The following is a 16,145-nucleotide window of genomic DNA, read 5'->3' as shown; positions in this document are numbered from 1 at the left end:
TTTCCTTCTCTCCAGAGATGCTACCTGTCCCGCTGAGTTACATTAGCCGTCTGTGGCTATCTTCGGTGTAAACTAAATTCTGCAGTTCCTTCCTATACGTAATCCAGCAATCCAGAAAGCAAGGTGGTGACAATGTGTGTTAAACATGAGGAGCAGCAGATGCTATACTGACCAAGCTAACCTTTTGAAGGAACTAGTATCTTTTATCTGTTTCTCTGTCAATTCATTGCAATGCGTTTAGTCTTTTTATTCCAATGTTTTTATCCCCATTCCTGTTTATGATCTGATTTCATTTGGAGTTTAGACAAGATACAGCACAGAAACAGCCCTTCAGCGCGGAGATAGACCCTTCGGCCCACCGAGTCCTCACCGATCAGCGATCACCCCGTACGCTAACACTATCCCACACATTAGGGACAATTTACAATTTGTATCGAAGCCGATTAACCTGTGGGAGAAAATCCATGTGGTCACGGGTGGAAGGTACAAACTCCGTACAGACAGCACCCGTGGTCAGGATCGAACCTGGGTCTCTGTCGCTCTGAGGCAGCAGCGCCACCCCACACCTCCACTACTCTTCATACAAAGGAGAGCTGTTGCTGTGTTCGAGATGCTTGCATATTTGAGGTAGTCACTCGAGAAATCCATTTCCTCTAGTGGGAAAGTCCCGACCAGTGTGGCAGAGCTTGCGATTAGAGCCAAGCTAAAGATATCAGAACAGTTGTGCCAAAATATGAGAATCTATGGAGAGATACCGCATGCAAACTGGTTCTTTAGCCCACTGGGTCCACGTTGATCACCCATCAACTCTATCAATCGCTTCGCCCAACACCTCCGCACAGTTCGCATTAACCAACCTGATCTCCCGGTGGCTCAGCACTTCAACTCCCCCTCCCATTCCCAATCTGACCTTTCTGTCCTGGGCCTCCTCCATGGCCAGAGTGAGTCCCACCACAAATTGGAGGAGCAGCACCTCATATTTCGCTTGGGCAGTTTACACCCCAGCGGTATGAACATTGACTTCTCCAATTTCAGGTAGTCCCTGCTTTCTCCCTCCTTCCCCTCCCCTTCCCAGCTCTCCCACAGCCCACTGCCACCACCTCTTCCTTTCTTCCCGCCCCCCCCCCCCCTCCACCCCCACATCAGTCTGAAGAAGGGTCTCAACCCGAAGCGTCACCTATTCCTTCGCTCCATAGATGCTGCCTCACCCGCTGAGTTTCTCCAGCATTTTTGTCTACCAATCGACTCTAGTTCTATGATATCCCACTGCGTACACATTAGGGGCAATTTGACAGAGGCCCAATGATCCTACAAACCCGCATGTCTTTGGGATGTAGGAGGAGCCCGGAGCACCCAGAGGAAAAACATAGAAACATAGAAAATAGGTGCAGGAGTAGGCCATTCGGCCCTTCTAGCCTGCACCGCCATTCAATATGATCATGGCTGATCATCCAACTCAGTATCCCGTACCTGCCTTCTCTCCATACCCTCTGATCCCCTTAGCCACAAGAGCCACATCTAACTCCCTCTTAAATATAGCCAATGAACTGGCCTCGACTACCCTCTGCGGCAGAGAGTCCCAGAGATTCACCACTCTCTGTGTGAAAAAAGTTCTTCTCATCTCGGTTTTAAAGGATTTCCCCCTTATCCTTAAGCTGTGACCCCTTGTCCTGGACTTCCCCAACATCGGGAGCAATCTTCCTGCATCTAGCCTGTCCAACCCCTTAAGAATTTTGTAAGTTTCTATAAAATCCCCTCTCAGTCTCCTAAATTCCAGAGAGTATAAACCAAGTCTATCCACTCTTTCTTCATAAGACAGTCCTGACATCCCAGGAATCAGTCTGGTGAACCTTCTCTGCACTCCCTCTATGGCAAGAATGTCCTTCCTCAGATTTGGAGACCAAAACTGTACGCAATACTCCAGGTGTGGTCTCACCAAGACCCTGTACAACTGCAGTAGAATCTCCCTGCTCCTATACTCAAATCCTTTTGCTATGAAAGCTAACATACCATTCGCTTTCTTCACGCTGCACCTGCATGCCTACCTTCAATGACTGGTGTACCATGACACCCAGGTCTCGCTGCATCTCCCCTTTTCCTAGTCGGCCACCATTTAGATAATAGTCTACTTTCCTGTTTTTGCCAGAGGAAGCCCACATTGTCACAGGTAGAACACACACACACATAAAACAGATAGCACCCGAGGTCAGGAGCGAACCCGGACCTCTGGCGCTGAGATACACCGACTCTACCACACCATGCCACTGTCAGAATTCACTGTGATTTAACCCAACAGAATGACGGGGTCTTAAAGGAAGGGCTTCAAGATTAAATGACACACTCCCTTTCCTCTTGTCCATGGGTCGACTGATTGTGTGGCATAGTGGTAGAGTTGCTGCCTCACAGTGCCAGAGAGCCGGGTTCGATCCCGACTACGGGCGCTGTCTTTACGCAGTTTACACGTTCTCCCCATGACCTGCGTGGGTTTTCTCCGAGATCTTCGGTTTCCTCCCACACTCCAAAAGCGTACAAGGTTTGTAGGTTAATTGTCTTAGTGCAAATGTAAATTGTCCCTGGTGTGTAGGATAGCGTTAGTGTGCAGGGATCGCTGGTCAGCGCGGGCTCGGTGGGCCGAAGGGCCTGTTTCCGCGCTGTATTTACCAAACTCAAACTGATAAAACAATTTAGCAAAGTACGGGGAAAACAGGGATGAGATGCAAACATTTTGTGTAGATTTCACTTCCTCTGGTCTTCTTGACTTGAGGGAACAATGCGTCACTTTCCTGGCAGCTGCCAGACAAGGGGTGTCTGCGCCTGGGATTGCTTGCTGTTGCAGAATACAAATGGTACAGCGTTTCTCTATTTTTCTACACTGACTGACAGATTAAGCCCCAATCAGCCTATTCTCTGCACATCCCCATACACCTACTTACAAGCATTTGTCCCTGTGCTTGTAGACACTCTTGCGTCAGTACTTTTTAGTTTTTAGAGACACAGCACTGAAACAGGCCCTTCGGTCCCACGGAGTCCAGACCAGCCAACAGTCCCCGCACATTAACACTTCCCTACACACACAGTAGGCACAATTTTACATTTATACCCAGCCAAATAACCTACAAACCATTTTTTCTTTGGAGATTTCATATGAAGAAAGACTGGATAGGCTCGGCTTGTACTCGCTAGAGTTTAGAAGATTGAGGAGGGATCTTATAGAAACTTACAAAATTCTTAAGGGGTTGGACAGGCTAGATGCAGGAAGATTATTCCCGATGTTGGGGAAATCCAGAACAAGAGGTCACAGTATAAAGATAAGGGGAAAGTCCAGAACAAGAGGTCACAGTTTAAGGATAAGGGGGAAGTCTTTTAGGACCGAGATGAGAAAAACATTTTTTACACAGTGGTGAATCTGTGGAATTCTCTGCCACAGAAGGTAGTTGAGGCCAGTTCATTAGCTATATTTAAGAGGGAGTTAGATGTGGCGCTTGTGGCTAAAGGGATCAGGGGGTATGGAGAGAAAGCAGGGATGGGATACTGAGTTGGATGATCAGCCATGATCATATTGAATGGCGGTGCAGGCTCGAAGGGCCGAGTAGCCTACGCCTGCACCTATTTTCTATGAGTGCGGGAGGAAACCGAAGATCTCGGACAAAGCCCACGAAGGTCACGGAAAGAATGTACAAGCTCCATATAGACAGCACCCGTAGTTAGGATCAAAGTCAGGTCCCTGGTGCTTTAAGGCAGTAGCTCAACCACTACGCCACTGTGCCACTTCACTGTGGGTTAAATACTGTAAGTAACCTCACCCTGAAGCTACTTGTGGGCGGAGCACCAAGGCAAATTCCTTGTATGTGAATACTTGGCCAATAAACTTACTTACTTACTTCAGCGTTTCAAAGCACAGACAAAGTCAGCATTCCCAATGGATTCAGCCAGTTAGGAAAGACCAAGCAAACAGATCTTGCATCGGAGGTGAATAGTTACGCAGAAATCCGGTTTAGCAGACCAAGCTAAGAAACCATTGCACATTTGACTAAATAAAAGTCAGAAGATGATGTAAGGCGGGGCCTCAACGGCTGCGGGACTTTGCCAGCGCCCGCCCGGGGCTCCAACAACAAGACCCCGGAGCGCGGCCTTGCATCACCCGGCGCGGCATTAATGGCCGCGGGACAATTGTTATCATCCGCCGGGGGCTCTGACTCTGACATCGGGGGGAGAGGGAAGTGCAGGGGCGAGATACGTTTTTTTGCCTTCCATCACAGCGAGGTGGAGATGCGCTGTGATGGATGTCTGTGTAAATTGTGTTGTGTCTTGGGTCTTTTTTTTCTTGTGTGTATGACTGCAGAAACAACATTTCACTTGAGCCTCTATGAGGTTCAAGTGACAAATAAATTGTATTGTATTGTATTGTATTGTATTGTAAGAAGTGTCCCAACCCAACCTCTGCACAGATGCTGCCCGACTCTGTTCCTCCAGCACTTTGAACTTTGCCCAAGCAATAATCCCATAATCAACATCTCAAATTTGAATGGAAATGCAAATCTAGACGACAGCACAGAGGTGCAGCTGGTAGAGCATCAGATCCAAATTCAATCCCACCTCGGATGCTGTCTGTGCGGAGTTTGCATGCTCGCCCTCGGGTTTCCTCCTGATTTTTGCGTTTCTTCCCACACGCCAAAGATGTGTGGGGAGAATAGCTAAGGACAAACTGCACCCCCTCCACACACCCCCCCTCCTGCCATCAGGCAAGAGATACCGTAGCATCAAAGCCCGGACTACAAGACTGCTAAACAGCTTCCTGCCACAGGCTGTGAGGCTGCTAAACAGTCACCCTGTACTCACAATCACCTGATTCTGTGGCTGGCACGGACACTTTAATAACTCTGGCACAGGCCACTCAAATCAGCTGCCCTGGACATTTTAACGATTGGTTTTACTGTATTTTAATGTTGCTGTTTTACCTGCGTTTAACTATTTATACTGTTTCATCGGGGACTGGACTGTTTTTATTGTTATTATGTGTGAAATGTTTTAAGTTTCATGTGCGATGCTCTGGTATTCCCTGGGAAACATCTTCTCATTTTGCAATGTACAACTGTTGCTTTGCAAGATGACAATAAAGGTTGATTAATTGATTGATTGATGTGCGGGTTTGTAGGTTAATTGGCCCATATAAAATTGCCCCTAATGTGTAGAATGAATGAGAAACTGGTATGACACAGGACTAGTGTGCGAGCGGGACTAGGTGGGCCGAAGGGCCTGTTTCTATGTAAAAACAAGGAACTGCAGATGCTGATTTACAAAAAGGATGCAAAGTGCTGGAGTAACTCAGTGGGTCAGGCAGCATCTCTGCAGACCGTGGATAGATGACGTTTCAGATCGGGATCTGCTGTATCCATAAACTAAACCCATCACCCCCACATGTTATTCAACGCATTTCACAATGTAGTAAGTACTTTGAAGTGTAGCCATCCTGTGTACAGTCCCAATTAATGCCTTGGTCTGAGGAAAGGCAGCTGGAACATTGGCCAGCTTTCTTCAGCTTTAAAGTGCAGAAAGGGGCCCCATCCAAAAGATGGCATATCCAACAAGCTAATACTCCCTCAGGCTTACAGCCCAGATTGTGCAAAAGGTGTAGAACTGCAGATGCTGGTTTACACTGAAGATAGACCCATAATGCTGGAGTAACTCAGCAGGTCAGGCAGCATCTCAGGAGAAAAGGGATAGGTGATGTTTGGGGTCTGAAGAAGGGTCTCGATCTGAAACTTCACCTATTCCTTCTCTCCGGAGATGCTGCCTGACCCACTGAATTACTCCAGCATTTTGTGTCTCTCTTCAGCCTAGAACAGGGGTCAGCAAACTACACCCCCCTCCCCCCCAGGCCGAATGCGGCCCGTAACCCGAAATCATCCGGCCCGCAGGCCTCATTCATCTCCGATACACAGCGCCCAGAGCGGGTGATCGATGGTCGGCATGGACTAGGTGACGCAAGGAGGCCCGTGCTGGCGGCTGCAAAGAGCAGCGCCGAGCTCAGGCTGTACCGCATCCTGCGCAAAGCCGCAGGCACTGCCTCGCACCTTCTGTGTCGGGGCTTCACTGTCGGGATCGGGGTTCTCTATAGGCCGGGGACGAGTGAGTGTGAGTATTTGAGCCACCGCCTTCAGGACAGAGCCAAAGCAATGGTCCGTAGGTCCGCCATGTTGGCGAGCACCCGTAACTAGGGACGCCATGTTGGCGAGCGCCCGTAACTAGGGACGCCATGTTGGCGAGCGCCCGTAACTAGGGACGCCATGTTGGCGAGCGCCCGTAACTAGGGACGCCATGTTGGTGAGCACCCGTAACTAGGGACGCCATGTTGGCGAGCGCCCGTAACTAGGGACGCCATGTTGGCGAGCGCCCGTAACGAGGGGCCAGTGTTCCGGGTGGCTTCCTTGAAGGGGCGGGATCCATGTGAACACATGATAGATTTGGCCTGCCATCCGTTCACAGACATGTGTCCTGGCCTCTATGCGGAACAAGATTGCCACAGACCCCTGGCCTAGATTATATGTTCACTACCTGAATGAGACTCAAACCCTTGACCTTCTGGCTGAAAGACAAGAGACAGCTACCCAAAATATACACAAAATCCTGGGGTAACTCAGCGGGCCAGGCAGCATCTCTGGAGAGAAGGAATGGGTGACGTTTAGGGTCGAGACCCTCAGATTCTAACAGAGTTCCTTCACAGAGACAGCTACCTAACAAGCAAAGTGGACACATTCAGCAATAATAGCAACCAGCTGACATTGAAGAGCTGCCTTGAAGAAAACACGCAGTGCTTTTTTATCCAAGCATGACTCAAATTATGGAAATATTCAAAGTTCACTCGAGCTTAAAGATTAGTAGATGAAACTCTGAATGATAAGTATCTATCTGCAATAAAAAACTACATATTTTCATGTTTTTAACTCCCAAACCCTTTTGTTACCAACTAATTACTCTGTGACGCGTGCTAATTGGATTAGTTTAGTTGGGCCGAAGGGTCTGTTTCCGCATTGCATGACTTCAATTTCATAGAATATTCACCCTGCCCATAAACTCATGGAATATTTACTTTAGTTTAGAGATACAGCACAGAAACAGGCCCTTCGGCCCACTGAGTCGGCGCTGACCAGTCATCCCCGCACACACACTAGCAGATGCTGGTTTACACTGAAGATAGACCCATAATGCTGGAGTAACTCAGCAGGTCAGGCAGCAGCCACCGTTGATCTGTTGTGGCGGTAAGCGAACTGCAGTGGGTCCAGGTTTTTGTCGAGGTAGGAGTTGATTTGCTCCATGATCAACCTCTCAAAGCACCACCAGCGTTGGTGCCACTGGTCGATAGTCATTGAGGCACGTCACCTTACTCTCCTGCTCTGTTGCGTACAACACGTCACCCATTGCATTTAGCAGGAGTGGTCTATCTTTCTCCACTATAGGATCTTTGATTTGAACAAGTGCTGCTCAAGGTTTGCACAAAGCACCTCTGCCTTGTCTCTGGCGATACTTCAGGATGTTGTGACATAATAGCACAAGTCATTGATGAGAACACACTTGGAGCTGTGTGCATTTCTTGTTGACCACCTACAAGTAGGACGTCATTAAGTTGGTATGGGTTCAGAAAAGCTTCACAAGGATGTCACTAGGACTCGAGTTGTAAGGATAGACTTGAAAACAGGCCTCTCGGCCCAACATGCTGATGCAAATCAAAATGCCCCATCTACACTAGTCCCATCTGCCCATGTTAGGCCCTCTAAACCCTGCCTATCCATGTGCCTGTCTAAATGTATTTTAAATGTAGACAAAAATGCTGGAGGAACTCAGCGGGTGAGGCAGCATCTATGGATATAAGGAATAGGTGACGTTTCGGGTCGAGACCCTTCTTCTGGAGAATACTTCTTAAGACTTTGTGTGCTAACCAGATACACCAACGGGCCATGATTACAATCAAGTCGTGCAGAATATGGTGCTACAGTTACAGAGGAAGTTTGGTAACGACTAAAGGGGAGAGATTAACTACATTATAACTAACTGACAGGAGACACCCACTATGTTGGGATGATTATTATTCTCAAATAGGGTCCGACCTATCTGAAGAAGTGTCTCGACCCAAAATGTCACCATAGTCCATTTCACCAGAGATGCCGTCTGCCCCACTGAGTTACTCCAGCTTTTTGTGTCTATTGCCAGAGGAGGTAGTTGAGGCAGTTACTATCACAACATTTAAGAGCCACTTGGACAGAGACATGAATAGGACAGGTTTAGAGAGTTATGGACCAAGCAGGTGGGACTAGTATAGATGAGGCATGTTGGTTGGCGTGGATAACTTGGGCCGTACAACCCTTTTCCACGTTGTTTATGACTCTAATACTGTGAAAAGTTTCCTGACGCAAAAACGTCATCTGTCTATTTCTCTCCACAGTTGCTGCCATAACCGCTGAGTTTACAGAGCTGTTATGCTGCTGCTTCATTGTTCCATGTTCGACATGTACAGCACGGGAACAGGCCCTTCGGCACACAATGTCTTTGCCGGACATGACACCGACTCTAATCTGCCTGCGCACAATCCGTATCTCTTCATATCTACGTGCCTATCCACTAGTCTCTTAAATCTCACTATCAATAGGCAAAAGGTGCAGGAGTCTGCCATTCGGCCCTTCGAGCCAGCACCGCCATTCAATGTGATCATGGCTGATCATCCGCAATCAGTACCCCGTTCCTGCCTTCTCCCCATATTCCCTGACTCCGCTATCTTTAAGAGCCCTACTAGCTCTTTCTTGAAAGTATCCAGAGAACCGGCCTTCACTGCCCTCTGAGGCAGAGAATTCCAGACTCACAACTCTGTGTGGAAAAAGTGTTCCCTCATCTCTATTCTAAATGGCTTACCCCTTATTCTTAAACTGTGGCCCCTGGTTCTGGACTCCCCCAACATCGGGAACATTTTTCCTGCCTCTAGCGTGTCCAGACCCTTAATAATCTTATATGTTTCAATAAGATTCCCTCTCATCCTTCTAAACTCCAGAGTGTACACGCCCCTCCTGATTTTATACACTAATGATTGAAAGATGCAGCACGGAAACAGCCCTTCAGCCCACCAAGTCCAGGCTGACCATCGATCACCCGTTCACACAAAAGTTCTATGTTATCCCACTTTCTCATCCACTCCCTACACAGTCGGGGTGATTTACAGAGGGCCAACTAATCTCATTCTTCTAAATTCCAGAGTACACAAGCCCAGCCGCTCCATTCTCTCAACATATGACAGTCCCGCCATCCCGGGAATTAACCTGGTGAACCTACACTGCACTCCCTCAATAGCAAGAAAGTCCTTCCTCAAATTTGGAGACCGAAACTGCACACAATACTCCAGGTGTGGTCTCCACCACCATCCACAGTCTGGCATTCCAGCACTCACAACCCTCTGTGTAAAAAATCACCCCACACAGAGGGCCTGTAAACATCCGACTGGCTGCGGAGACCACAAATAGGCCCCGACCTCGGGTGATCACAGAGACTGAACTTTCTGGTGCCTTTCCCCACAGTGGAAAATGTTGATTCTGTTGTGGGGGGACGTTCATGTTGAATTCTATAATGCGTTGTGTCATTTTTCTTTTTTTTTCTTTTTCTATGGATGTACGGAAACTTAATTATCTCTTCTATGTAAAGCACTTTAGTTTCAACGCGAGTAAAATTTACTTACTTACTTACATACACATCTTTATAAACTTTGCCCAATTTCCCTTAAACGTATGCCCTCTAGTCTTTGACATTTCCCCTCATGGGAAAAGCTTGTGATTATTTATCCTCTTGTAATTTTATACACTTCTATCAGGTTTCCCCACAACTTCTGTCGTGGCAAGTACAAATAACAATTAAATATTCTTGACTTCTGAGTTGCTGTATAGGTACAGGGAACATACAAAGACAATTGACACGAAGGCAGATAGAAATTTACATATTCACTTAGAGAGAGGTCAGGAAGGCGTGTGACATTATTAGTGATACAGCATGGAATCAGGCCCTTCAGCCCAACTGGTCCATGCTGATCAAGATATCCCATCTATAGAAGTCTCACTTGCCCATGTTTAGTTTCGTTTTAGTTTCTTATTGTCACGTGAACCAAAGTACAGTGAAAAGATTTTCTTGCATGCTAACCAGTCAGCAGAAATGCTGGCAGCTTCATCAAGGACCCACACCATCCTGGCCACACACTCATCTCCCCACTGCCATCAGGTAGAAGGTACAGGAGACTGAAATCTGCAACATCCAGGTTCAGGAATAGCTACTTCCCCACAGCCATCAGACTATTAAACACAACTTCAAACAAACTCTGAACTATAACATCCTATTGCACTTTATCTGTTTATTTATGCGTGTATATATATATATTCTATGCTATATAGACACACTGATCTGTTCTGTATCTATGCCTACTATATTATGTTGTGCTGTAGCAAGCAAGAATTTAATTGTCCTATCTGGGACACATGACAATAAACTGTCTTGACTATACATGATTACGATCAAGCCGTCTAGTTTGGCCCATGTCCCTCTAAATTATTTTGGCCTCACTACTGTGTGGCACAGTGGTGCAATGCTAGAGTTGCTGCCTCGCTGTGCCACAGACCCCGATTCAATCCTGACTATGGGTGCTGTCTGTTCGTAGTTTGTACGTTCTCCCTGTGTGTGACTGTGGGGTTTTTTCCGGATGCTCCGGTTTCCTCACAAAGATGTGCAAGTTTGTAGGTTAATTGGCTTTGGTTAAAATTGCAAATTGTCCCTAGTGTACCCAAGTGGGATAGTGACAGTGCGCGGGGATCGCTGGTTGGTGTGGACTCGATGGGCCGAAGGGCCTGTTTCCATGCTGTATCTCTAAACTAAACTACTGACTGTCAGGTCCTAGACAGCAGGACCAGGATATCGGATGGGAGGGAATGATAAGGCTGTGCTTTACGGTGTGTGCGATGGAATTCCCCAGTTTAGTATAGGTTTATAATTGCCACGCATACCGAGATATAGTTTTGTTTTACGTACTAACCAGTCAAGATTCCTATCTTACGCGAGCGAGTACATCAGGAAGTACACAAAGTGAAAATCTTGATCAGTACTTGGTTCTTGATTAGTACGGGTGTCAAAGCTTTGGGGAGAAGGCAGGAGAATGAGGTTGAGACGGAAAGATAGATCAGCAATGATTAAGAAAGAACTGCAGATGCTGGAAAAAATCAGAGGTAGACAAAAATGCTGGAGAAACTGCAGGTGAGACAGCATCTATGGAGCGAAGGAATAGGTGACGTTTCGGGTCGAGACCCTTCTTCAGACCCATTGATGAGCGATGATTGAATGGCAGAGTAGATTCAATGGTCTACCTCTGCTCCTATGATTTATGAACCTATGAATATTAATACAGTGTCGCAGCTACAGAGAAAGTGCAGCTTTTTTTTTTAAAGTACAAGGCATGGAATCGGTGGGCTGAACAGCCTTTATCCGCGCTGTATCTCTAAACTAAACTAAATTGAACAAGTCAGGCAGCACCTCTGGAGAACATGGATGGGTGACATTTCGGTTTGGGATCCATTTTCATACATCTTGACATAACTGACAACAGTGAAGAACCATGTGAAAAAGGACCAGCTTTCAAACTTGGCTACCTACTCCCCCACGGGGTGTGAGTGGTCCTTAATTATGGAGTAAGAATGAAGGCACTGTAGATGCTGGTTTACAGCAAATATAGACACAAACAGCTGGAGTAACTCAGCAGGACAGACAGCAGCTCTGGAGAGAAGGAATGGGCGACGTTTTGGATCGAGACCCTTCTTCAGTCTACCTCCTTGATTATGTGTTGGCTGCTTTTTCTTCCTCCCGCTCCACACCCCTTCCCCATCCCCCTCCCTCTCCACAACCCCTCCCCATCCCTCTCCACACCCCCTCCCCATCCCTCTCCACAACCATCTCTCCACACCCCCCTCCCTCTCCCACCCCCCCCCCCCCATCCCTCTCCACACCCCTTCCCTCTCCACACCCCCCTCCCCATCCCTCTCCACACCCCCTCCCCATCCACACCCCCTCCCCATCCCCCTCCACACCCCCTCCCCATCCCTCTCCACACCCCTCCCCATCCACACCCCCTCCCCATCCCTCTCCACAACCATCTCTCCACACCCCCTCCCCCATCCCCCTCCACACCACCTCCCCATCCCTCTCCACACCCCCCTCCCCATCCACACCCCCTCCCCATCCCTCTCCACAACCATCTCCCCACCCCCCTCCCCATCCCTCTCCACACCCATCTCTCCACACCCCCTCCCCATCCCTCTCCACAACCATCTCTCCACACCCCCCCCCCCATCCCCCTCCACACCACCTCCCCATCCCTCTCCACACCCCCTCCCCATCCCCACACCCCCTCCCCACCCCCCCTCCCCATCCCTCTCCACAACCCCCTCTCCCCACCCCCTCCCCATCCCCTCTCCACAACCATCTCTCCACACCCCCCTCCCCATCCCTCTCCACACACCCCCTCCCCACCCCCCTCCTCTCCACACCCCCCTCCCCATCCCTCTACACCCCCCTCCCCATCCCTCCACCACCCCCTCCCCATCCCTCTACACACCCTCTCCCCTCCCATCCCCTCTCCACACCCCCTCCACATCCCTCTCCACACCCCCCCTCCCCATCCCTCTCCACACCCCCTCCCCATCCCTCTCCACACCCCCTCCCCCCCCCCCTCTACACCCCCCTCCCCATCCCTCTACCCCCTCTCCCCCACCCCCCTCTAACCCCCCATCCCCATCCCCCTCCACACCCCCTCCACACACCCCTTCCCCCCCCATCCCCACACCCCCCCTCCCCTCTCCACACCCCTCCCCATCCCTCTCCCCCCTCCACACCCCCCCCACCCCCTCCCCCCCCTCCCCATCCCACCCCCCCCCATCCCATCCCCCTCTCCACCCCCCCCCCCCTCCCCCTCCACACCCCCTCCCCCCCATCCCTCCCACACCCCTCCCCATCCCCTCCCCCTCCCCCCTCCCCATCCCCCTCCACACCCCCTCCCCATCCCCCTCCTCCACACACCCCCTCCCCCATCCCCCTCCCCCCCCCCACAACCATCTCTCCACACCCCCTCCCCATCCCTCCTCTCCCCCCCCCCCCCTCCCCATCCCCCTCCCCCTCCACAACCATCTCTCCCACACCCCCTCCCCATCCCTCTCCCCACCCCCTCCCCCCATCCCCCTCCACAACCCCCTCCACCCCCCTCCCCCCCCCCCTCCACACCCACCCCCCCCATCCCTCTCCCACCCCTTCCCTCCCCCCCACCCCCCCTCCCCATCCCTCTCCACACCCCCCCTCCCCTTTCCCTCTCCACACCCCCCCTCCCCACCCTCTCAACACCCCCTCCCTCTCCCCACCCCCCCCTCCCCCTCCCCTCTCCACCCCCCCCTCTCCACCCTCCCACACCCCCCCACTCCCCCACCCCATCCCCATCCCTCTCCACACCCCCTCCCCTCCCCCCTCTCCACACCCCCCCCCCCCATCCCTCTCACACACCCCTCCCCATCCCCCTCTCCACACCCCCCCTCCCACCCCCTCCCCATCCACACCCCCTCCCCATCCCTCTCCACCCCCTCCCCCCCCTCTCCACCCCCCCCTCCCATCCCTCTCCACACCCCCTCCCCCCTCCCTCTCCACACCCCCTCCCCATCCCTCTACACACCCCCCCTCCCCCCTCCCCCTCCCCATCCACCCCCCTCCCCATCCCCATCTCCACACCCCCCTCCCCATCCCTCTCCACACCCCCCTCCCCATCCCTCTCCACACCCCCTCCCCATCCCCCTCCACCCCCCCCTCTCCCCCTCCCCCATCCACACCCCCCTCCCCCCTCCCTCTACCACCCCCCTCTCCCCCATCCTTTCCCTCTCTCCACACCCCCCCCTCCCCATCCCTCCACCACACCCCCCATCCCCATCCCTCTACACACCCCCTCTCCCCATCCCCTCCACACCCCCTCCCCATCCCCCCCCCCACCCCCCTCCCCATCCCCCCCTCCACACCCCCCCTCCCCTCCCTCTCCCACCCCCCCCCCCCTCCCCATCCCCCATCCTCTCCCCATCCCTCTACACACACCCCCTCCCCATCCCTCTCCACACCCCCTCCCCATCCCTCTACACCCCCCCCCACCCCCCCATCCCCCTCCACACCCCCCCATCCCCCCACCCCTCCACCCCCCCCCTCCCCATCCCTCTCCACCCCCCCTCCCCATCCTCCCCCCCTCACCCCCCTCTCCCATCCCTCCTCCCCCCTCCCTCCCTCTCCTCACCCCCTCCCCATCCCTCTCCCATCCCACCCCCCCTCCCCATCCCTCTCCACACCCCCCCCCCCTCACCACACCCCCTCCCCATCCCCTCTCCCACCTCTCTCAACCCCCCCTCCCCATCCCTCTCCACACCCCCTCCCCCCCCTCCCACACCCCCCTCCCCCATCCCTCTCCCAACCCCCCCACCCCCCTCTCCCCCCCCCCCACCCCCCCCCTCCCCCCCCCCCCCCCACCCCCCCCCCCCCCTCCCCCCCCCCCCCTCCCCATCCCTCTCCACAACCCCCTCTCCATCCCCCCCATCCCCCTCCCTCTCCCACACCCCTCTTCTCCCCCTCACCCACCCCCCACCCCCCTCCTTCTCCACACCCCCCCACCCCCCCCTTTCTCCACCCCCCCCCCCCCTCCCTCTCCTCACACCCCCCCCCCCCCTCCCCACTCCCCAGTCCCCCATCCCCTCCCCATCCCTCTCCACACCCCCCTCCCCATCCCCTCTCTCTTGTTCCCCTCCCCATCCCCCTCCACACCCCCTCCCCCATCCCTCTCCTCCCCCCCCCCTCCCCCTCCCCCAGGTGATGGAGCTGCCAGATCGGGTGGCGCACCCCCTAAATCCTGGGTCGAAGGGGGCGGGCTCACCCCGCTTGCCGCGGGCCGATTGGCCGCCTGGAGGTGAGAGACGGCCGTCCATTGGCCGAGCGTGTTGTCAATCACCCCCGCCGTCGCCCTCCCCCCCCCCCCCCCCCGGTCCGGTTGATGGAAAGCAACTGAGAGACTTACCCGCCCCTCCCCCTCCCCCTCGCTCTCTCTCTCTCGCTCTCGCTCTCGCCGCCCGGGGAGCTCGGAGTCCGTTCCCCGATCGCTGCCGCTCTGTTCTTCTCGCCGCCGCCTTGAAGCCGGACCGTCTCCTCAGCGACACGGACGCGTCTCCCTCCGTCAGTCCGTCCTCCCCGCCTCCGCTCCAGCCCGGCGACTGGCGGCGTCAGCCAGCACCGCGCACCACGTGACTGCCACGTCCCCACCTCCCGGCGCCAGCCCCCGCCCCCCCTGACGTGTCCGGCCCCGCCCTCCCGGCGCCGGCCCCGCCCCCCTGACGTGTGTCCCGCCGGCCCCGCCCTCTCAGCGCGTTTCCCGTCGCGAACCCGAACTCAAGCCCCGCCCCTCCTGCGCCCAGCCCCCCCCCTCCCGGCGCCAGCCCCTCCCCCCCCCTGACGTGTGCCGGCCCCGCCTCTCCCGGCGCCAGCCCCCGCCCGCCCGGCGCCAGCCCCGCCCTCCCGGCGCCAGCCCCGCCCCTCCCTGACGTATGCCGGCCCCACGACACCAAACTCAAGCCCCGCCCCTCCCGGCAACGGACCCGCCCTCCCTGACGTATGTCGGGCCCCGCCCCCCCCCCAGCGCTTGCGCGTCGCGAACCCGAGCTCAAGCCCCGCCCCCGCCCCCTCCCCATCACCTGGCGCATGCGCATCGCCGGCCCGCAGCAAAGCCCCGCCCCTCCCGCCCAGCTGGGCACCAGAGTGGGCGTGGCTAGTATTTAAAGAGACACACCCGCCCATCCTGGTGGGGAAGGGGATGAGAGAGAGGAGGAGGGGGGGGAGGGGGGAGGGGGAGGAGTGGGGAAAGAGGGAGGGGGAGGAGTGGGGGGGAGAGGGGGGGAGAGGGGAGGGGGAGGAGTGGGGGAAGAGGGGGGAAGAGGGGGAGGGGGGGAGTGGGGGTAGGGGAAAGGAGAGGGGGGGAGAGGGGAGGGGGGGAGGGGGGAGGGGGAGGAGTGGGGGAAGATGGGGGAAGAGGGGGAGGAGTGGGGGAAGGGGGAGGGGGAAGAGGG

At 54.0% G+C, this 16,145-nt stretch overlaps 1 protein-coding gene across 1 annotated transcript in view; it reads right to left on the bottom strand.

Annotated features, from left to right (window-relative positions):
• Positions 1-15,115, bottom strand: part of stx5a (syntaxin 5A) — a 45,463-nt gene extending 30,348 nt beyond the window's left edge. Inside the window, exon 1 of the mRNA XM_055631279.1 lies at positions 15,104-15,115. The gene's annotated coding sequence lies outside the window, so the exon portion shown is untranslated. The remainder of the gene's footprint in view (positions 1-15,103) is intronic.
• Positions 15,116-16,145: the final 1,030 nt, after the last annotated feature.

The sequence above is a fragment of the Leucoraja erinacea genome, unplaced genomic scaffold, assembly GCF_028641065.1.
Source record: "Leucoraja erinacea ecotype New England unplaced genomic scaffold, Leri_hhj_1 Leri_705S, whole genome shotgun sequence".
NCBI lineage: Eukaryota > Metazoa > Chordata > Chondrichthyes > Rajiformes > Rajidae > Leucoraja > Leucoraja erinaceus.
This window is presented reverse-complemented; position numbering and strand designations above follow the sequence as displayed.